The sequence below is a fragment of the Festucalex cinctus genome, chromosome 1 (assembly GCF_051991245.1).
Source record: "Festucalex cinctus isolate MCC-2025b chromosome 1, RoL_Fcin_1.0, whole genome shotgun sequence".
Taxonomy (NCBI): domain Eukaryota; kingdom Metazoa; phylum Chordata; class Actinopteri; order Syngnathiformes; family Syngnathidae; genus Festucalex; species Festucalex cinctus.
Window position 1 is genome coordinate 7,006,666 of NC_135411.1, and position 24,365 is coordinate 7,031,030.

Below are 24,365 nucleotides of genomic sequence, written 5' to 3' on the forward strand. Positions count from 1 at the left end.
TTAAAAATTAAATAAAATACAGTCATAATAAGGCTAATAAGTTTACAAACTCTGGCAGAGTTTGTTCAATTTTTGTATTTTTTTCGGGAAGAAAACTGACAAATTCATCATTCGTGATTCAGTTCTCAAAATATACCAAAGATTAACAATAATCTATAAATGTATCATAATATATTAAATATAAATAAATAGATACATTATCCATCCATCCATTTTCTGAACCGCTTGCTCCTCACAAGGGTCGCGGGGGGGGGGGGTGCTGGAGCCTATCCCAGCTGGCAATGGGCAGTAGGCGGGGTACATCCTGAACCGGTTGCCAGCCAATCGCAGATAATAATAATAATAATAATAATAATAATAAATGTGTTTTGCCTTGCTCATATCATTACAAATTCTGCCATCTAAACTTATGAACACAATTGCAACTATCTGCCCAATTTAATTGCATTGGACCCACATATAGACAATTTTATCAATCAATCAATCAACTTTATTTATATAGACAATTTTAAATGATTTCTAATAAAACAGCACACTAATGAAATAAAAAAAATATATATTTGGTGGCTGAAGCAAAAATTGTCACCGAGCAGGTGCATTTTTGGGTTACCTGATCTGCTCAAGTTTGAATCACGTGTGCGTACAGTATGTTTACGTGTCTGCGCGTGCGTGATCTGCAGATTAATTTAATAAAAAAAAAAAAGAAAAAAAAAGAAAGATATTCCATCAGGTCTCCATGTGTGATTATGGCGCGTGGGCAATCTTGTTCTTGTGGCTCGCGCGGGTGCAGTCAGTGTGCATTGGTGTGCATGTGGGCCTGCACGTGCACGTGCAGCCGCATGCACAAGCCTCGTGCACGTGCATCTCCAATCTTTCCCTTTCCACTCTGCATCATTTATAAAGGAGATCCAATCGGCTGCTGTGCATGAGGCAAGCAGGCCCATTTTTTTTTTTTTTTGCTGCATTGAATTTTTATTCTTGGACTGGGACACGCGCGCAAAAAAATAAAAATGCGCGTGCACGACGAGGATAATCGGAGAATTACGCGCAAGTGGACAACATGACAAAAGATGGCCGCATTTACACACTCAAGTGCTCGTGATGGATTTTTCCCACCAACCAAAATGGACCCCCCTCCCTGAATGAAAGCGGTTGGTGGGGGGGGGGGGGGTGAAGTCAAAATCAAGTTCAACAACGTGCTGGAGATGCATTTACATCACAATCCGGTCTGGTCCCCCCCAAACCCAACGCCGAGCAGCACAGTCTGGCGTCAGCCCCGCTACACTTTCCCAGGCTCACAACAATGCCCCCCCTCAACCCCACCCCCTGAACTCCACCTCCTCCTCCTCCTCCTTCTCCATCAGTGCTCCTCACACGAGCACATGGCCGCCTGCGTTCAACAATCGACTGCACTTTTTGCTCATTAACATTCTCCACGTGCGTGGCTCAAGGTGATCAAGTGCGCATGCGCCGCCTTCCTCGCGATTGCGTTTGGTCTTATTGGGCTCACTGAAGTTTTACTATTTAAAAATACAAGTTGCAGAAGATTTTGATGGAAAACAAACATACACATACATACACGGTTTTTTTTTTATATAAAAAAACAAAAAAAAACTACTTCAGTATATTTTTAGCACGATTTACACAAATCCTTCAAATATTCACAATGAATATATGCAATGTGTGCATGCATATTATGTTGAAGGTTGCAGGAAGGGAGGAAGAGGAGGAGGAGGAAGAAAAGGAGGTTATAGAGCCAGCTCGGGGCCTATTAAATTTTCCAAACAGACTCCCCCATATTGTATATTCATGTGCTGAATAAACAAGATATAAAAAAAACACACGTGGTGTGTTTGGCGTTTAAAATAAATAAATAAATAAATAAAAAAAAAAAAAAAAGAGCAGTATTCCAGCTGGGTGCTGAATAATGAAAAAAAAAAAATCTAATTTGAAAGTTTGCTTTTCTGTCAAGCCTCACATAATAATAATAATAATAATTAATAATAATAATAATAATAATAATAATCATTAGAGATTAGAGAAATTAGAGATTTCCCACCAGTTTGAAATCCCTCATTGTCCTAATTCTTCCACAAAAAAAAATAAAAAATACAAGCTCAGCAACAGTGATGATATGATGTATAAAATAATGTATATGACAATAAAATAAAGCTTTTTTTTTGCTTTTTTTTTACCCACAAGATGCGCCACATTTGCTTAAAAAAACAACAAACAAACACACCAGAGGTGTAAATGAGAGCATGAAGAATGTTCGTGACAGGATGAAACAGCGCCACCCCTTGACGAGAAAATGTACTGAACTATCGTGTTCTGTGCAGTCTCATTTGCATGAGCTTTTATTACTTCAAATGACCACAAATAAATAAATAAAATAAAAATAAAAAATACAATTAAAAAGGAAACGTAAAAGTTATAGTTGTAAATGGTAGTTTAATTTTGTAAGACAAAAGCTGGCTCGAGACGCTGGATTATTATTATTATTATTTTTTTGATTCTGGATAAATGAACATAATTATACATTTCAACAAATTTCACATTTTGCAAGACGATTGAGTGAAAGTAGTGAAGTGAAGTCAACCAACTCAAATAGCCAAAATATGCTCGAAATTGCTTCGAACAAAAAGCATCCTTTCCTTGATTATTATTATTATTATTATTATTTTATTGTGTATCTAATGAAGGTTATTTCAAAAGCAATAAATAAGGACATATAATCACGTTTACGTTATGTGTGTCAGACAAGTAAGACATCAATTTATCTGATATGAGGTAAAAATAAAATGAAATAAACAAATCCAAAAACGAGTAACGAGTTCCTGTTTTTAAAATGACTCTTGTTGCACCCGCGAACTGTTGAGTCAATTACGTCATTGCCATTCAGCAAATCAGCAAGTCAGATGTGTCGAATTGAACTCATTTCGATTGAGAACCCTTGTATGAAAAAATAATATGTAATCTGTTTCTGGTTTATTTGTAAATGTACATTTACAGTCAAATATTCAGTGCATAATTATTAGAGACGAGAAAAATATTCAAGCTCAGAGTTTGGTTGTTGTACAGTATTTTAGGCCTGTCATTTTTTTTTTTTTTTTGTTTTTGCGTAGATTATTTGGTCACTATGGGAGAATTCATTATATCTATATATTTTGAATTCTTTTTCATTCTTTTCGATCATTTACATAACACTTGGACACACTTAGTGGAAGAGTGTTCAAAGGTTTGACTCATTTGATCAACTCTCAAGTCGTTTTCATTATAAAAAGAACAACCACAAAAAAAAAAAAAAATCATGCAATTGCTCCAATTATTAAAAGAAATGAAAAGACTAAATTCCTTCTTTAAATTTTTTCTTGAAGCAATTTCTATAGTTTGCACTCCGCAACCAACACGTGTCGGAATGATGACGTAGGCACGATGTCAAAAGTTTGTACTTTATTTTCATATACATTTTTTTTTAAATAATCGCATTGTCTATGTGGGGAAATAATGTTTTATTTATTTATTATTATTATTATTATTATTATTATTATTATCCGTTGCGTCACTGATGCACTCAAATTTGAGACTTGATGTGCTGACGGTAGTTTGCTAAAAATAAAATGTTACTTTACGTTTGAGTTACTTTTTTTGTACTTGAAAATACAATTACATAAATAGGCTACATGGATCGCAATGCAACGGATTAAAAAGTGTAAATTCAGACACGACAGTTGCTTGAACAAGGATACAATATTAACGAAACACATACTACTGCTCTTGAGCCAGTATTATAAGTACAGTAATATAAACGTTATACTGCATAATTTGAAATATTGTACGTTCAAACAAAAAAAACACAAAACATTGCTCATATTTGTACGACATATAGTACAGTAGACAACCAAATGAACAAGCACAAAAACAACAATTCACAATCATATAGAGGCTAAAACCTCTTAAGGGAATAATAAAATAAATAAATAAATAAAAACTAATACAGTTGGTTGATCTCCATATAATAATAATAATAATAATAAACATTCTGTTTTTAAGCCCTATTTCGAATGTCTACATTGAAACATAAATACATGACGTAGTCCACACATTCCAGCATAGATCACATGTACAGTATAGGCCAATGTACTTAAAAAATAAAAAAAATAAAACAAAACCACGCACGACCACACATCAAAATGGAACCCAAACGTAATGCAAAAGCGAGAATGTGTGAAATAGTTGTTGACTTACCCACCGTGTGCGTGTGTTGTCCGTCCGTCCGCGTGCCTTCATTTGAGTCCGCCGGATTTTTATGCAAATGAGCCGAGACACCACCCGGGTGGGTGGGGGGAGGGGGGGGGGGGGGGGGGGGGGAGGCTGCATGCATGGGGCCAACAGGGGCCCGCGTTTCCCACGGGGGCCCACACATTCCGCCATTCCGCTCGCTCAAGTTCAAGCTCAAAGCGGCCGTCGACGCTCATTGGACGGGACGTCGTGCGTGCGTGCGTGCGACGTGCGTGCGCGTGGACGAGCGGCGAAAGGCGCGCCCGCGCGTTGATTGGATGAACGACACTTTTGTCCTTTACATGCTATTGGTCTATATTTGTACGCCTCTGTTCAAATATTACTGACATTTTTCTATACTTTAATGTGGCCTGATACTATTACAAAATAAAAACATAAATAAATAACTTAATTAATTAATTAATTAATTAATTAATTTCCACCCTACCTCACAGAGCAGGAGATTGTTGTTCCACGTCCCATGCAGTCCTTGCCAGAAACTCCCAAAACTTCAAATGTTGCTGTTGGTCTCTTGTCAGTATAACTTTGACCGATTTCCCTCTTGCCTTCTCATCAATTTTAGAGAGAAATCCATTTTTTGTATTTATTTTTTTGCTAATGTTTAAGATGACTTTCCTGATTGTTTTCCATTTTAATGTCTTGGAAATTCTGCTGACTAATACCTTTGAGCAAGGAAAGCCTACCAGAACAGCTGGGTTTTATTTGGATTTACTGAATATGATTGGTTAATTCTGAACAGGCGTGACTGATTAGACCCCATGCAGTTACGTCCTAATAAAAAAAAAATAAAAAAAATCTACCTGGATAAATTATTCTTTTGTGTCTGTCTCATGAGAAAGTTTTACTTTGTAGTTATTATTATTATAACCTATAAAAACATGTTTGTTTCCATTTTTTCCACACCTAAATACATCCATCCATCCATTTTCTTGACCGCTTATTCTTCACAAGGGTCGCAGGGGGTGCTGGCGCCTATCTCAGCTGGCTCTGGGCAGTAGGCGGGGGACACCCTGGACTGGTTGCCAGCCAATCGCAGGGCACACAGAGACGAACAATCATCCACACTCACAAGCACACCTCGGGACAATTTGGAGCGCCCAATGAACCTGCCATGCATGTCTTTGGAATGTGGGAGGAGACCACCTAAATACAATTTTATTAAAAGTTTCCCTTCGCACCTCTCACAGATCTTCAAAAAAGGTTGAAAATTGCTTCAAGCGGTCATTCCAAATAAAAGTTTACTGTAAAACAAAAAAATGCAAATATTTAAAAAAATATCACAAAATTGTAAAAAAAAAAAAAAAAAAGAGCTCATACTAAAAAAAAAATCACAATATTGCATGCAATACATATAAAGCACCTACAATCTCTAATAACAACATTGAGACACTTACTGGCTAATGCAAGCACACATTGATCGCTTCACAAGCAAATTCGGTTCCCCTTTATCTGGCAACAGATTTTAAACATAGAAGGCCAAAACATCCCTCATGAAAATTAAATTGCACTCATAAACTAGCCACTAGAGGGTGCTAAAACTGCACAAATGGAAATCAACCTGACTTTTTTTTTTAAACAGATGTGTTCCTTTGAAATATTGTGAACATGACGACGACGATATTGTGGCAGTTTTAATATCACGATATCACGATATTGCCCTTATTGTTACATCACTAATTAGGAGGGGTGGGCAAACACAGGTGGACATACTCAGGTTGGACGAGACAGGGGAAACCCACAAGGACAACATGACAAAACGCAGATCACGACAAGAACTCAAAGAAACACGAGGACAAAATCAAACGCAATTTAAAAAAAAAAATCCCAATGCATTCCACCAGGTGTCAATTATATGCAGATTTTCGCTAATTATGGGCCAGCCCGTCCCGTCAACTGTACATGTATTACTGGAGCTTCAGTGTAGGGGACCTTCTCTGCCTCTTCCTCTTGCTCTTAACTCATTAGCTCCCAAAAACGTATAAATACGTCATATTTTAAATGTTTTAAGTGTCCCAAAGACGTATTTATACGTTTTTGTTGTTTGTTTGTTTTATGCCAGAGCATAGAGAAGGCTTTGATGCAGTCTCTCTACTGCAGAAAATGGTTGAGTGGCAGCAGAGTATAAGAGATCAACCAGGCCATGTTAAAACAAGCTGATTTCCCCACAGTTCTAAGCAGAATTGTGAAAAACGTTGAAACTTAGCTATATTCTATTGCTGCACAGCGGAAACAGATAGGAATATCCTTTTTTTTCCCTGATAAAAGAAGAGACTCTAATTTCTCTTTTGGTATGTTCCATATTTTTATAGCAATAGAACATAATATTTCGCGGGCCTTGCAAAATCAGTCAAAATCCAGGAAAACACTTAAGTGAAAATGGTTGGGAGTGAATGAGTTAATTAATTACATTGCAGCTCTTCTAGCAGACTTCTCAGTTTTTCCTGACTCGCCATCGCAAAAGTGCTCCTACGGCGGAAATGTTTGTACACTGTAAAAAGCCCAAAAAATAAAAATATCTCTTCAAAAGCGACGCAAACAATGAAATTTAATGCACACGTAAAGTATACTTGGATGAGTTGAATCCACTTTTCTCTTTTGTTTGTATTTTGTGTCATTGTGGTGTTTTCCCCCCCCACATACGTGACCATCCCGTGTGGTGTGTCTCGCCGCAGTATAATTAGCCGGCTCGCTCCCAGACGGGCGCTCGCTCCCACCTCCCAATGTTCCTGCGTTTGCGCTGCAATAAAATGGAGTCTGGCCCGCTGATCCCACGCATGCATAATCCCCCGAGGGAATTATTTGATCACTCAGTCATCATTTGGAAGTTCACGGCGGCCATGGCCACTCATGACTTTACGTGACATACTTTTTGCACTTGAAAACATGTGAATTTATTTATTTTATTTGGTCATTTGTTTACACAAGAAAGTAACGCACAACAATTGTGAGCATCTTAAACAATTTATAAGATGTGAGAAACGATGAGGGGAAAAAAATGTACGTGTGTGCTTACAGCTCATTCACTGCCATTGACGGCTTTATTCGTCAAAAATCTATGTTTAACCGGGCTGGCAGTGAAACGACTAATAGAGCTAACATGCTAAGCTACACATTGCAACGCATCCACCGCTAATCACAAGTTTCCTCCCCTAAACCAGACAGTTGCTTTTGACGTCAGAGTCAATGTCGATTGACTGCGCACGTACCGATTTGCCGTCACGTTCGACATTTACGACAATCGACCCTGGCGACCTGACCTGGCAACAGCCAGACGGATATTGCGCTTCACTCAAGTGAGTTCTGTGCAGTATCCATCCGGTACCTCGCCACGGTCGGGAAAAGGCGGGACATTCCGTACAGTAATTCGAGCTGATTGGACGATGCGGCATTCTACACGTTTGTTTTAACCAGTCCACGGGTGAAAATTTCGTCTTCGTTCTTGCCAAAGGGGGGGAAAAGCACGAACATCTTACTAGCTAGAAATGCACAAAGCGCCTCTCGCTGTTCAACATTCAACAAGAAAACGCTGAGTCATCCTGCGAGAACACAATCAATTGTAGCATCCATTCTTCCGTGTTAGCTTTGTTTGTTAGCCCCCGCGTCGGCGCTGGCTTCCTGGTTTCGTCACAGTTGCATATCCCGCCCCCAGACACAATGTGGCTCTGTGATTGGTCCGAACCAACAGCGGTTCGGTTTGGCGGAAGTCAACGGGAGCGGTACAAGATGTCTTCTCCGGGGTTTGTGAACTCACACATACCGCGAGAATTCATCTTGTGAGAGCAAGGTTAACGGTGACCCGTTTTCCAAGCAGATCGGGAAGGAGAAATCACACCCCACAGGAAATCAGTTAATCGGGAAAAATGTTCAAATCTGGTTCAATTAAAGGAATGCGTCTTGCACGTTGTTGCTGCATCTGTGCTTATAAACTAATTTCAACCCAGTATGTACATTTGATATTTTACTACTGTCTATGATCACTTATTATAAGGTGTAAACTCACATATAGGCCAACCAAAGGTAATTCTCTGCATTTGGATAAAGCCCATTATTAGTACTAGTATATATTTTGTTTTAATAAAGTCAACTTAAAACATCGCCAGTCAGCAGAGGTGGGTAGTAACGAGTTACATTTACTCCGTTACATGTACTTGAGTAACTTTAAAAAAAATTTTTTTTATTGTACTTCTAAGAGTAGGTTTACCACACAATACTTTTTACTTTTACTTGAGTAGATGTGTGAAAAAGGATCGCTACTCTTACTCTGCTCTATTTGGCTACACTTAAAGTCGTTACTTTTATTTATTTATTTATTTATTTATTTATTTATTTATTTATTTATTTATTTATTTATTTATTTATTTATTATCTTTACCAGTGACGCCAAAAGCGGTTCTGCCACATGACTGCGTTTCACCAATCAGACGTAGCAACAATAATCACATGACGACTCCTTCCCTTAGCATTCTACCAATCAGACGTAACAATGCAGTCACGTGACCACAGGCAGAGGAAACGCTGTCGGCATTTGGAACATGGCAGCGGGAGAAGAACGAAGCCGAATTACACGCTACACGCCGTGCGGAATGACAGCTTTATAATGCGGTGTCTTATGTGTCTGCCGGAACAAACGGACATTTCGGCATGTAAAAATTCCACATCGAACCTGAGGTAACATGTCGCGGTAAGTTTGACCTAAATTCCCCTTTTTGCTGTATTGAGGCAGGTATTTTGCCTTCAGTGTTGAAAAGGACCTTTTCACACAGACTCTTTTGCAAACACTTTGTTTACTGTTGCCGTAAAACGAAACAGACGACGATACATGTTATATGGAGGCGTGAATTGGCGGTTGCCACTAAGTGTCACAAATTATTAACTGTAAACAAGTTTGGGGAACAGATAAACACTTGACTCCATGTAAAAAAAAAAAAAAAAAACATATTAACGTTAAGCCATTCTTATTCAATGTAGCAATGATAGCATATGTAAACAAAAAAAGATTTAGGCTAAAAAGTACAAGTTTCTAATTGCTCTGCTGGATGGGTATTTACAGAAATGTAGTGACCACAATATTTTCAGGTGTACACTCAGATTTAATACATTAATCATCAGAAATCATACTCTAATATCGTTAACTTAATTTAACTTTGCAAATTGAACTGAATGTGTGATTTCAATGGCTTACTCGCCTGTAAACTCGTAGCCTGATATTTTTTGTGTCAACAGAGGGTTCACCCCAACAACAATGAATGTTTTTGTCTGTCTGATTATATTGTTTTTAAAAAATAAATCAGACATTGTTCAAGCAGTTACTCAGTACTTGAGTATTCTTTTCAGCGAATACTTTTTTTACTTCTACTTGAGTACATTTTTTAATGATTACTTTTTACTTTTACATTAGTAATATTATTTTTGAAGTAACGCTACTCTTACTTGAGTACAATTTTTGGCTGGCTCTGCCAGTCAGTCATCATCAACAATCACATTTTTACTTGACTGATGGGTATAAACAAGTATTAAAACTGAAAAAAAAAATAATAATAATAATGTCAATAAAATGATATTGGTAAACCACAGCTAGTATTCAACTAATGTCCAGTCAACAAGCCCCACCCCCTGAATTTTGGCCTGTTTGGGGGGGATTGGTGTTGCACTATGTTATCAGTTCGATCATTGTTTCCCAAAGTAAAAGCAGAAGTTTGCAAATGTCTTATTTTGATTTAAACACAGAAGATAATAAGTCTTCTTGCATGAAGGACTACAGAAATCAGTCAACAATTACTGTGGATATGCAGAAATCAGAGCATTTGGACAATTTGAAATATTTAAAAAAAATGGCTCAAAACCATTACTCCATTATTAAAATAGTTGTCGATTAATTTGATAGTCGATTGCTTGTCGATTAATCATTTAATTTTGACAGCTCTAGTTACAAAAATAAAGTGATAACTGTGAAGAGTAATGTGTAAAAAAATTAAGATCGTAATATTGGTAGAAAAATTGTTATATCATCAGCAAGGTTATTTTAGTTAACTGAAACTAAAAAAAACTAAAACTAAAATAAAAACGAACAATTTTTTTAATGAAATAAAATAAAAATAAAAATGCTTTGATGTCGCTCGCATATTTTTTTTTTAAATATTGTGCACAAGTAATACACGTAAATAAATAAATAAAAAATAAAACTAATACTGAAACTAACTAAAACTAAACTAAAACTAAGCATTTATTAAAGAGCTAAAACTAATAAAAATGAACAGAACCACCCTCAAAACTAATTAAAACTAACTACATTTAAAACACAAAACTCAAAACGAAATCAAAACTAACTAAAATGAAAAATTCAAAAACTATAACCCTGATCATCGGTCATCTAAAAGAAGAGCTTTCTGTAAATATTTAATGATGTAATTGGATTTTATTCTTACAGTATGATGATTATTAGCTTCTCATATTTTTTAAATATATTTTTTTATTTATTAATTTTTGCACTGTATGTTTCTCATTAATTGTTCCAAAAAAAATAAAAAAATCCTGATCTTTAACCTTCTACATTGAATTTTCCATCACTTTCTGATAAACTGACCAGACTTGTCATTTGACATCGGTTCAATTAGTCGACAAAATTGTACCGCCAAGCCGACGGTATTGTCGAGCCGTTTTGACGAGCTTGTAAACGCACGTTGACGAGCTTCCTTTTTACGGACCTCCTCAGCCCGCTTTTAATAAGCGTCGGCGTAAAACTCGACTCTTGTGTGCTGGAAGCGCGCGCACAAAAAAAGAGGCAAAGCCATCAGCGAGCCTTATTAAGTCATGGCAACAAAAAAAAGGGGCCGGCCGGGCCGGACGTACGATGACACCCCCGTGAACTCCCCCACAGCGGGGGGCCGGAGCGTGCCGCTGACCAGCGCCGTTGATTCTTGATGGACTCGCCGGCAGTGCATCGGCTGACCCGAGGGGTCGTTCGCCGGCCAGTGGCGGGACGGATGCGTCTTCAAACAGACGCGATTGACCTTTGGTGACCTTTGCACATGATGGCTTTGGAGGGTCAAATTGTTGCTAATCTATGAGGTTTTTCTATTGCAGTGAGAAATTTTCATAAAACAGGATTTATTGACTTCAAATAATGATAATTGTTATGTGACTGCTGCAAAGCAAAGCAGGCACATATTACTATCCTCGAAAATGGCATTTATTATTTTTCTTTATTTACCGGAATTTTTAAGACAAAATGTGGCTCAACCGTTGAACGTACCGGCACAAATGAGGTATCAAAAGATGCGGCTCGATCTGACTCGGCGGGGAATTTTTTTTTTTTTCGGAATTCCGAATTACCATGGCAATGCACTTCCCCCCGACCGCCCCCCCCCCAAAAAAAAAAACAACAACAAAAAAACAAAAACAAAACCTAGTACCTAGAGAAGTGACTTGATTTCAACAGGAAGTGACCCGGACGAGGCCTAAAATTAACAGGAAGTGGCCTGATTTCAACAGGAAGCGACTTGATTTCAATAGGAAGTGACCCGGAAGTGACCTGATTTCAACAGGAAGTGACCTGATTTCAACAGGAGTGACCTGATTGAAACAGGAATTGACTTGATTTCAATAGGAAGTGACCTGATTTCAACAGGAAGTGACCCAGAAGTGACCTGATTTTAATAGGGAGTGACCTGGAAGTAGCCTATAATCAACAGGAAGTACCCTGATTTCAACTGGAAGTGACTTGATTTCAATGGGAAGTGACCTGCTTTCAACAGGAAGTGACTCGGACGAGGCCTAAAATCAACAGGAAGTGGCCTGATTTCAACAGGAAGCGACTTGATTTCAATAAGAAGTGACCCGGAAGTGACCTGATTTCAACAGGAAGTGACCTGATTTCAACAGGAGCGACCTGATTGAAACAGGAATTGACTTGATTTCAATAGGAAGTGACCCAGAAGTGACCTGATTTTAATAGGGAGTGACCTGGAAGTAGCCTATAATCAACAGGAAGTACCCTGATTTCAACTGGAAGTGACTTGATTTCAATGGGAAGTGACCTGCTTTCAACAGGAAGTAACCCGGACGAGGCCTAAAATCAACAGGAAGTGGCCTGATTTCAACAGGAAGCGACTTGATTTCAATAAGAAGTGACCCGGAAGTGACCTGATTTCAACAGGAAGTGACCTGATTTCAACAGGAGCGACCTGATTGAAACAGGAATTGACTTGATTTCAATAGGAAGTGACCCAGAAGTGACCTGATTTTAATAGGGAGTGACCTGGAAGTAGCCTATAATCAACAGGAAGTACCCTGATTTCAACTGGAAGTGACTTGATTTCAATGGGAAGTGACCTGCTTTCAACAGGAAGTGACCCGGACGAGGGCTAAAATCAACAGGAAGTGGCCTGATTTCAACAGGAAGCGACTTGATTTCAATAGGAAGTGACCCGGAAGTGACCTGATTTCAACAGGAAGTGACCTGATTTCAACAGGAGTGACCTGATTGAAACAGTAATTGACTTGATTTCAACAGGAAGTACCCTGATTTCAACAGGAAGTGACTTGATTTCAACAGGATTTGGAAAACAGTTGAGTCTTACAAATGCAATTATGCCATCTCGTGGCAGAAAAATGACGCAAATCAATATCACACTTTTTTACAGTACAGTATATCTTTTTAATTTTAACGCAATTTTATGAATTAGTATGAAATTACTGTAACAATGACGGATCAGTGCTTCTACTTTTACCATGTACAACTTTGGTAAGTACATCATGTTGAGTACTTTTGCCATCTATTGTATTCACAAAACTTCCAAGCATATAATCATTTTGCAAGAAGGTTAGTTCTAGTCGGACTTGGTCAATACTGATGGACAGTGCCTTACCCCCCCAACCCAGCGCACACCGTCACGCACCCCTCATTTGTCATCCATCCTTATGGGCTCCTGACAAGTCTGGGAGAGAGGGTTGGCCCCCATGTAAAGGCAGACGGGGCCCCGACTGACACCTCCATATAGTCCCGTTAATTACGGGCATCTGCTGAAACGAGAGGCCTGAGGGGGCCTGCCGGGGTCCTTGGCTGTTGTCATAGGGATGGCGGAGAACCGTTGCTGGTTTGGGGGGGACCAGACAGAGACCCCGTTATTCTCCTGAGGGGTGGCCAGACATGACCCCCCCCACCACCCCCACCACCACGACTCGCCCCCTTTTGATTTGGGTGGGAAAGAGCGAGCGGCCCAGCCAGGATGAAAGACGTCATTTTAGGTGCACCCTCGTCAAGACGGACCTGAGATCTGCTTTCTTATTTTTCTTTATTTATTATTCTTACACACGGCACACAAGTCAAAATCATTGTAGCGTGAATCCCGAATGGACTTGTTAGGACGTTAGATTGTTTTTTAATTAAATATAACGTGTCAAGTTTTAATTGTCAAACAAAATGGATACTGTTCGATTCTTTATTTTACTCATTCGAATCTCTCAGATACTGGGAGAGTATCTCATTGGAAGTATTCGGTTTAATTTACAATTAACTCATTAGCTCCCAAAGACGTATAAATACGTTTTCTTTTAAATATTGCCAGTGTCCCAAAGACATATTAATACGTTTTTAATGTTTTGGTTTTTTTTAATGCTAGAGCTTTGATGCAGCCTCTGAACTGAAGATATCGGTTGAAACAATCTTAGTTATTACAATAACGGGCAGAAGGTGGCAGCAGAGTATAAAAGATCAACTAGGGCCATGCTGCAACAGGCTTTTTTTGCCCACACAATTTTAAACAGATTTGTAAATAATGATGAAACTTAGCTATATTCTAATGCTAATATTACTGCAAAACGGAAACAGATAGATAGAAATATACTTTTTTTTCCCCCCCTGATGAATCAAATCAAAATCAGTCAAAATACAGCAAAACAGCAGGGACCGAAGGGGTTTTTCTTCAGTGAAAATGGCTGGGAGTGAATGAGTTAAATGCAATCATCTAAATGACTTTAAAGTTTCATTTAATTGTCAAATATGGGAGAAGGAGTAGATCAACACGCACACATTCGCACTCCGAATCCACACGCACACACACACACACACACACATTTACCCTCCTCTATGCTTATGTTAATCGCTGTCTGTGTTCTCTAATGCATTGTTGTGTTTTCCCACACTCGCATCTTTTGTCAGTGCGAGTAAAAAGAAGATTGATGATGAATGGATGGGAGCCTGAATGGGAAGGAGGAGGGCGGGCGGGAGTTCCAACGCGGGGAGGCCGCCGGTGACCCCTGCTGGACAAAATGTGAACATAATCCGTGGGAGAGGACGTTCTGGATGGAAATTGGACAGCATACATTTACAATTTAAAATCTAATATCTGTTATATTAATTTATTCTCAAATCATTAATCTCTTCATTTCATATATTATTTTGGCTGCACTGCTTTAAATGTGGACGCAAATGTATTATTATTATTATTATTATTATTATTATTAATAATATTATTATCATCCATCCATTTTCTGAACCGCTTGCTCCTCATAAGGGTCACGGGGCTGCTGGAGCCTATCCCAGCTGGCTTTGGGCAGTAAGCGGGGTACACCCTGAAATGGTTGCCTGCCAATCGCAGTATTATTATTATTATTATTATTATTATTATTATTATTATTATCATCATCATCATCATCGTCATTATTGTCCAATCAACTTTCAGGCTGTTATCTGCATTGGGGCTTTGGAACGAGCAGTGTGTTGACCCATGTCACGTGAGCCAATCAGATTTCATATTGGAGAGGCCGACGAGCTGGCCCACAATGACGGCAGCATTTTCAAATGTCTGTCTTCTCATTGTTTGGTTATATCAAAATTTGTTACAGGAAACTTTAATGAGCAAAAATGATCTGCATATATCATCATTATCATCTTTCATATATTTTTTTTAAACCACCTGGACGTTCGTATTGTGTAAATCTTGACAGGATTGAGCAAACAAGCTTCTTAGGTGTGTGTCCCGTTAATTTAATAATTGTTTAATTGAAAAAATTGAAGCCTATTTCACCTTTTAGGAGAGTATTTTAAAGAACAACATCCTGGATTATGAGAATAAATGGCATATGTGATCATACATCAGGACTCTGGTTCCCAAACTGTTATTCATTTACATTTAATATTATGCACTTTTAATTTTATTTTTAAACTAATAAGAAAACTTTTGGAATATTACTCTATTATGAATTTACTTCAATCGATGAAAAGTTAAATGCAAAGCATTTTTCTATGGCACAGGTGCATCTTAATATTATTATTTTTTTCAACACAGCAATGCAACTCAAGTATAATTTAGTTTTATATAGAGTCACACAAAACGAAATATTCAATTTTTTAATACGTTTAATTACAGCTTAAACTTCAAACTGGATATTATATAGTATTGCACTTCCTGATGTGTTCAGTGACTACAATGTCGCCTTTTGAGTTAAACTAATGAAATGAAAGACATTTCCAAACATGCTTTAATTAATTGTAATCTGTAACGTTGGATCTATTTTTCCAACATCCTAAAAAAACAAAACAAAAAAACAATCACAATTTGGCAATAAACAGCTAAGTAATAAAAAGCCAGCATTCGCACTATGATCTGCAACGCCGATCTGTTCCACAAGATGGGGCTGTAACACTATCATCAAATTACCGCAGCGGCTTCTCACAAGTTTCCTTCCAGCTGGCGAGACTCTCTTACCTGAGACAGGATTCAATTAGGTTTCATATGAACCTAAAGATGTGTAATATCAGAGCCGCTGCGCGTTTGTTTACATTTTACATTTGTTTGTTTACATTTTATATTTGTTCACAATCGTATTCCATATGCGTGTTTTACTTTCTTCCACTCATGTTTTTCATTCGCTTCTGTACAAAATAATAATAAAAATGGCGTCCGTCACTGAGCACAGAAAAGAATGAGACACATTACAGTGTTAGCAGTGTGTGTAATCAAATCATCAATAAATACAAGGTGAACACATTTATACTTTTAGTTGAATGGCTGTTTTGTCCGAGGGTGAAATGCTGCACTGAAAGGGACAAAATGGCGGCAGGTTCTTGTAGAGTGAGTATAATCATCTTGCGAAAAGTCCTGCTGTTTTTAAAGTACATGTTGCCAAATGTGCGGTAATTATGATCAACAAACAGATGGTTGTTAGCATGGAAATGTGACAAGAAGAAGTAGGTGAGTGAGGAAGAGCGAGCGGAACAGAAACATCACTCGGACTCATTTGTTGATATCATTGACAACTGATTATCCATCCATCCATTTTCGAGCGCTTATATAGGGTCAAAGGTGAGATGGAGCTTATCCAAGCGGTTATGGCAATACATTCTACACATGTACAGTACATAGCAAATTTGGGCTTTGGGGATGGAATCGCATTTTGGATTTGGATCTTGAGCTGAAAGAGTTTTATTTAATGTTGATTTAACTGACAGACAAGGAAGATGGATTACCTGGAAAGAGATTACAAATGAGCACAGTCAGGCCGATTCAAACCTAGAAACCTTGAAACATTGTGCTGCCAACACCAAAATGATTTCATGGAGAAACAAGACCACAACCACCACTCAAGAACATTTGCCTACCTGGTTATAATAAGTTAAGTTAGTTAAAATGCAAGTCAACCTTCAACATTTCTTGACAATAATTGTTATATGTGACCTCACCAGTCTAAACATGACATTCAGGTTAATATATTTGTGGAATATGAATTCTGCAGCAAAATCCAGCCGTTTTGATCCATCTCAGGGGGGCGGCCATTTTGCCACTTGTTGTCGACTGAAGATGACGTCAATGTTGCTCAGGCAACAGCCAGTCACAGCTCATTTCACCTGTTTTCTGAAGCTGAGCTGTGATTGGTTGTTACCTGAGCAACTGTGATGTCATTTTCGGTCGACAGCAAGTGGCAAAATGGCCGCCTTCTGATGTTGATAAAAACTGCTGGATTTTGCTGCTTAACTCATATTCAATTATTGCAATATTAGAACATATTTTTGTCAAGATTTTTTGTTTGTTTGTTTGTTTGTTTTTTGTTAACTTCAACAAGTTAGGTTTTGATTATTAATTTTATTCTTTTTTTTTTTTTTTTTTGCTCAAAACATTTGCTTCCGGGCAGGTCACAGAAAAATAAAGTTTGTTTTCCTTCACAGTTCATCCAGGGTCAACAGTATCAAAATACATTTTCCCAGAGAAAACGGAGAACATTAAAAAAAAAAAAAAAAAGTGCTCTGCAAAATCTGGTAAGCATTAGCATAGTATGCTAATGCCATATGATAATGTATGCTAATATAATGCTACTGGTTGGCTAATGGCCACGCATTAATAGACACAACATTTTGGCTGGTATGAATCTTTTTAATGCTAGCTAGACGAGCAGAAAAGCTAGCGAGGCTAACTGCTAATCTTGTTTTGTTGCTGTAATGGCAGCAAACATGTGAGTCAAAAGTTCTCCGTAAATTGGCCAACCGAAAGAAGATGAAATGTCAAAAACATTTGATTAGCGGCTAGCGGCGAAATGTCAATGCGAAGTATAGTAAAGATGACTAATTAATCGCTTCAACATTTAGCATCTCATTTATTACATTTCCCACTTTCTGAAGAATGAGTGACAAGCGACCATTTGAAGTGTAAATGTTTGGTGGTGTTTACTGTTTTTGAGAATACAAATTAATGGAGCGCTACGTGCACAAGCTTAAGTGTCACTATTGATTGGGAGAAACAAAAAAAAAACAAAAAAAGAAGGCTGCTGAAACCCAATTACAGTTCCACTTGGACTGAGGCTACATTAAGGCTTATTATCAGGAGGCAGCGTGAGGCAATGTGAGTGAAACGCGCTCAGGCCAACTAGGGCGAGTCTTACCTGCAGCAAAAGGAACCCGACAGCTCACCTAATTAATTCTCGCCTTCATTATGTTCTGCAATGATACGATTAGGAACGAGGACGGGCGGCATGACGCAATTAAAAAAAAAAAAAAAAAGTCAATTTGAGTTTGAACGTTCCAAAATACAGCATGTGGAGGAAGCTTTACACACACCCAGGTGCGTATACAGAGGTGCATTGTGGGTAATGTCACATTTTGTTTTGTCTTCATCATGCTACATTGTTGGAAGTCCAAAACCGGGACAATGATACTAGTTCAGCTCAATTCCATTTTCATTTTTGATTTGATTCACTTCAGTTCAATATGGAACATCAATTCTTCTTTAATATCAAGACCATGATAAATACTACACAAATATTAAATTTTAATGATAAAGTAAATTTTGCGGAGGCAGTAACTGGTCAAATGATTTAGATTATTAAGAATGTTATAATCACTTAAAGGGACACTTGCCTCATTGAACAATTTTCAGCAGTAAAAAGTTAATATTTTGTACAGAATGAATTTGATAACTTCATTATTTTTCATGTACAATTAATACCGTTGAAAAGTAACTTTTCTACTTACAGTCGACCGATGATGACATCACCTGTGCTGAGAAAGTAGGTCACGGCCAATCATGGCTCACCTGTTTTCTGGGTTTGCTCACTAAACTGAGCCATGATTGGTCATTACCTACTTCCTCAGCACAGGTGATGTCATCATCAGTTTTATTTATTTACGTTTACTGTCATGACTGGGGTCATGTAAGGGTCATGACTAGGGTCATGCAAGGGTTATTTTTGGGCCACGACCGTGAGATCAAGTGTCTGTTTTGAACTGATGTAACCAGCTTCTAGTTTCAACTGGTAAGATGCTATGTGATGTCAAAAGCTATGTGATGTCAGGAATCTTTAATCTCTTTCTCTAGTCAGCCAACAGCCAATCGGGTAATTCCATGTCAGTCCTGTTACCCACATGTCCAGCCACGACGAATCAGATCGATCCGCTGTCTATATAAGCCTGTCTGAGGAGGGTGTGTTTTTGTCGGATTATTACTTCTGTTACCTCTGTTCCTCTGTGCAACTCTCGTTGTTTCTCGTCTAGTCAAGTTTATTCCACGCCTCTCGCTGTGAATAAAGAGCTAAAATCTTATTTGAGTCTGCGTTTTTGGGATCCAACCCCAGAACATAACAATGTTTTTTAAAACCCAGTCCTAGTTTTCAGCATCATTTCAAATACACCGAGTGAAGCCATCAAATCAGTCATTATAACAAACTGCATAATAGCCAATAAAAAAAAAAAAAGCTGAGCCACTGATTGTTCTCCACTGGATTCTGTGGCGATGCTAATCAACATAAGAAATCTGCACCGTGTGCGTCCGTGCGCGCGCGCGACACAAACAAAACAAATAGCCAAGAGCTTTGGCAGAAGAGGTTCCATGTTTTTAAAACCGTTTTGTTTTGGGGTTTTTTTGTTTTGTTTTTTTGTCTTCGCAACTGCCACGCTTTACACGGGATGAAAGGAGGAGGACCGAGACGGCTGTCGAGTGGAGCGCACAAAGCACAGATGCTGCACGGGAGCTCATTAGACACACACGCACAAGTGCTCAGCCACACATGACCTGAATTTTAAGCGGCAAGGTAAATCAGTACGTAATTGGGCATGTAAAAAAATAAAAATCTGCCAGCGGAGGAGCTCTTGTCGATTATTTTGCAAAAGACGAATCTGGCTCAATTGACCCATTTTACACTCTGGTTCAATTTTAGGCCATTTGGCAAGTCCAACTTTTTACTTTTTTTGTTTTTTTTTCTGGAGCTCGTCGTTTGAGGTGGTTACAAACAGAAAGCATCTGACGCTAACATTTTCAACATGACGCGATTTTCTGCACTTTTGACAGCTGACTTGGATTTCCACTTTTCTGCAAAGGTTGCTTACAGGATGGATCTGTCGTTTTGACAGCTCTGACGCTCTTCAATTCTGTTTTTATTTTATTTTTTTAATTCCCAAACAATACCGCTAGCTAGTTCTTCGGCTGCAAAGGCATACGGAAGAATCTGACAAAAAAATAAATAAAAATAAAACAAATCTCGCCATGCAGTCTCCAAATGGAGAGATTGCGAAAAGGAGGTCCTGATGGAGCCTCAAAGTCCGTTCAAGCGGCGTTTCATCAGGTGAACCACTCGAATGCGATACAAAAAGGATGAACGTGCTTGAGGGTGCGATTTCAACATTTTGAATTTTGTGTTTTTGTTTGTTGACACGCTTCCAAACCTTGTACTTGACTTGCTTTAAATGTGTTTTTACATAAGTATAACATTTTCTTTTCTGTTTATCTGCTCTGATGTAAACAGACCCATTAGCCTTTGTATGTTTTTAGATATTTTTTTTTTTTAAATTATGGTTGACATCAACACAACGAGTCAGGCTGTAAACAAATGACACTGTTGACTTTTCATTCATTCATTCATTCATTCATTCATTCATTCATTCACTCATAGAAATGACATGTTATGAGGACCAAAACTGAATTCAAGTGCATATAAAAAGACAGATGGTATTTAGCACGTCCGTGTGAATCTAAAAATCATCAAAATACTCTTTGCTGTTCTGACATTTATTCACTGACATTTACACGCACACGCATAAAAAGTGCACTAAATAATGAACATCCGCAATAAATCACAGCCAGTGCGAACTGACATTAAATATGCCGTAAATATGGTACATTCAAAGTGCAAACTGCGTTCGGTAATGTATTTTTACCTTTCGTATCTAGAAATTTCTTTTGTAACAAGAGGCAATATTTTCCCGTTGGGCCGTTTCGTAACTCGAAAATTTCGTATGAAGAGACGTTCGTAAGTAGAAGTTCCACTGTATTAGATTGCAGTGTTCGTTAATGTGCAATCTGTGCATGATGTTTTTTTTTTTGGGGGGTGAACACTTTGGCCTACAACAGGATTGTGTTTAAAAGGGGAAGTCGACCCCCCCAATTTTTTTGTTGACAACAATATGATCTATGCAGCCTCACTGGTATTATTACATTTGTGGAACATGAGTTAAGCAGCAAAATCCAGCCTTTTTGATCCATTTCAGGGGTCGGCCATTTTGACACTTGCTGTCAACTGAAGATGACATCACAGTTGCTCAGGTCAACAACCAATCACAGGTCAGCTTCAGAAAAATGGTGAGCTGTGATTGGTCGTTGCATCAGCTCTGAGCAACTCTGATGTCATCTTCAGTTGACAGCATGTGGCAAAATGGCCGCCCACAGAGATGGATAAAAATGGCTGTATTTTGCTTCATAACTCATATTCCACAAATGTAATATTAATCAGAATGTCATGTTTAGACTAGTACGCATATAACACATGAATGTCAAGAAATGTTGACTTCCACTTTAATGTTGTTCATGATGTTGGTATACTTAATACCAAAAAACTATTTTGTTTTAGGTGTGAAAAGTTGATGAACCACTTGCATAGACGGATTATTCTGTAATGTTACTGCATAGATATTTTTAATAATTAGTAGATATGTTACATTCAAGGTGCATAGACCATTAAATAATAATTAAAAAAAAAATCCTAATGTGCGAAGGTTATCCGTAGTGAAACTAATGGCGTATTAGAGTCCTGCTAGACAAATGAATGTTTAATAATTCTATAATTTATTTATCATTGTTTGCTTCCGTATTGTCGCTGCCTGATGGTGACGATTTTGTCGTGTGCGTGCGAACAGTTGTGCTTTTTTTTTTTTTTTTTTTTGGTTCAGTCAATGTAAATGCACAGACGCGGGTCACGTGAACTCACACAAACTAGCATCGGTGCTAAAATCGGAGCTGGCCAACTTGTTTTAAATCCCGCCTCAGAGAAGCGAGCGATATGGATTGTTGTTGTGAGTGTGTGAAGAAAGCAAACGGGATGCGAAGCAGCAGATCGTGTGCAGTAGGAGAAGCGAACCGGAGACGTGAACGCAGCCTTGAAGGTTGACGCGTTTTGACAGGACACCAGCTGCTGAGTTTCTTCTTTGCGGTTTGTTGATGTTGACTTTGAGGTTTCAACCTAACATTGAAAACATTCACACAGCTACTTGGACAGGTCCTGTTGCAAGACACTCTTCATATATGTTACTCTGCTGAGTTTTTCAAGTAATTGAGCTTTTGTCAAGTTTTTAAAAATACAACTAGACTGAGATGATTTTGTTTTACAATCCAGATTGTTCCAAAAGCTGACATCGTGAGTTACATCGTTCTTTTTGTTTTGGTCTATATTTTGTTTTAGAGAAAAAAAAAAAAATCTGTTCCTCTTAATTTATACTTGCGTTCCCTTTTTTAAATTTAATTTGTATACTAAGTAGTAAAATTTCATGATGGGCTTTAAACATTATTTTGAGACGGTCAAACTCGATCAATTCATTCAATTTTCAAGTTTTTAGTTGTATAAAAAATGGATTAGTGTGGTCTCTGCATCCGCAACCACAAATGACACGAATTGCACATTTCTGTAAAACAAAAAGATGGAATCGGTGCGGGTTTTGGCTGCACACCGCCACACTTTCATGCCAAAGGTCAGGTATGGAACAATCAATGAATTATATAATAAGAAAGCATTCTTGTTCAATGATTCTTTAGCCTGGTGTACAACTGCTATAGTTTGTGATACCTTAGATTTGACATATTCTATATGTGATTTCCATGTTAAGTGAATAAATGAGCCGTTGATCGCAGTAAGCAAAATGATCTGTGACAAGTGGTCACTTTTGATTGGCTCTTTGCAGGCGAATCAAGTCAAGTCAAATCATCCGTAGTAATAATGACTACCGCCTCCGATGGTATGGAGGGGAATTACTTCTCACGCATGCGCTGAAGGTACGTAATGGTCGGTGCGGAGTGTACGTCATTTTTCTACACGACGTGCCGACGCCACAGGGGGTAGGCGTCGGTCACATTTGGCCGACGTCGGATTGGGGTAGCCGGGCCTTTACCGTTGACCACCCCATTGGAAAAATGAAATTATAGTAGTTTGTGGAAGTCACACTTGTTTGGAGGCTTATAGTTTAATGCAACATGTATGCAAGTTACTTTAGCATCTATGCTAATCTTTGTTAGCCTGTCAATGGCATTTTGCATAATGTGTTAGCATTAAGCTAGTGATGAAATTATATGATTTGGTTTGTTTAAAAAACTTCACTGGCAGTGACAATTAGAGTTTGAATCATCTCTTATCTTATGAAGTGTACAAGTAAGAGTCTTCCTTTTCTTGAAGTGATGTTACACGATAGTCTCCCATTTCTTGACCGCAAAAGAATTAGCACTAAGGACAGTTTGGAAAGTATGTTTAACGTGTGTGGCAGGGCTAAAACTACAACACAAATGTTTGTCATCCTCCTATATCACACCTGGTCTACAAGTGGCATCTCCGCCCCATAGCCGGCCGATGTTTGGACATGACTAGCGGTTAGCGTTAGCATCCGCTCCCGCCACGTCTCCCTCACTTCCTCCACGACTGGCCCGTTCTGTCTCCCAGACAAAATCCATTTTATGTGGTTTGCTTACCAGCTCGTTTGATCTGGTCACATTAAACAACAGCGGCAGTAAAAACAAACCGAGCAGAATGCGACTTTCCGGCCAATAACAAGCGAGCGCAGGCGCCCGAGAGCGCCCACACCAAGATGGAGAATTTATGATGCTACTAAAAACATCATTATGCTCTTTGTTCCCGCTGTGGGCTTCGTGTCTTTCCTGGCAGCGCTGTTAAGACGAAGGAGCAGTTTTTCCACGTCATAATCACGATCGTCTTCAGGTCTTGCCTTTGGACGGATGCTCCCCTGCTGGGGAGTGATTGACGTTTACAAAAAGTCACGCTGCTTCAGAATTAAGCTACGGGTAAACGTGTACATGTGTAGTGTTGATTAAAGGCAGCGTGCTATACATCAACGCTTGTGTAATCCAAAATGTATTTCTATCGGGCTTAAGTGTAAACAGGCTCGGATGTTTGCTTATGTTCAGCATTCATAATTTATGATGTGTTTGATCAATTTATTATCAGCTCAGTGGCAGTCTGAAAAAGGCAAATATTTCACTTTGAAACTTTCTTTCAAGGCTTTCAGAAGGAGACAAGAAAAAAAAAATTGGGATAAATCTGCAATAAGCCCTCGTCAAAATTGACAAAAATTGGGAACAAAT

General features: G+C 38.4%; 1 protein-coding gene across 1 annotated transcript in view; it reads left to right on the forward strand.

Moving 5' to 3' along the window:
• Nucleotides 1–8,825: 8,825 nt before the first annotated feature.
• LOC144014174 (neurocan core protein-like) overlaps nucleotides 8,826–24,365 on the forward strand; it is a 99,099-nt gene continuing 83,559 nt past the window's right edge. Inside the window, exon 1 of the mRNA XM_077513781.1 lies at nucleotides 8,826–8,983. The gene's annotated coding sequence lies outside the window, so the exon portion shown is untranslated. The remainder of the gene's footprint in view (nucleotides 8,984–24,365) is intronic.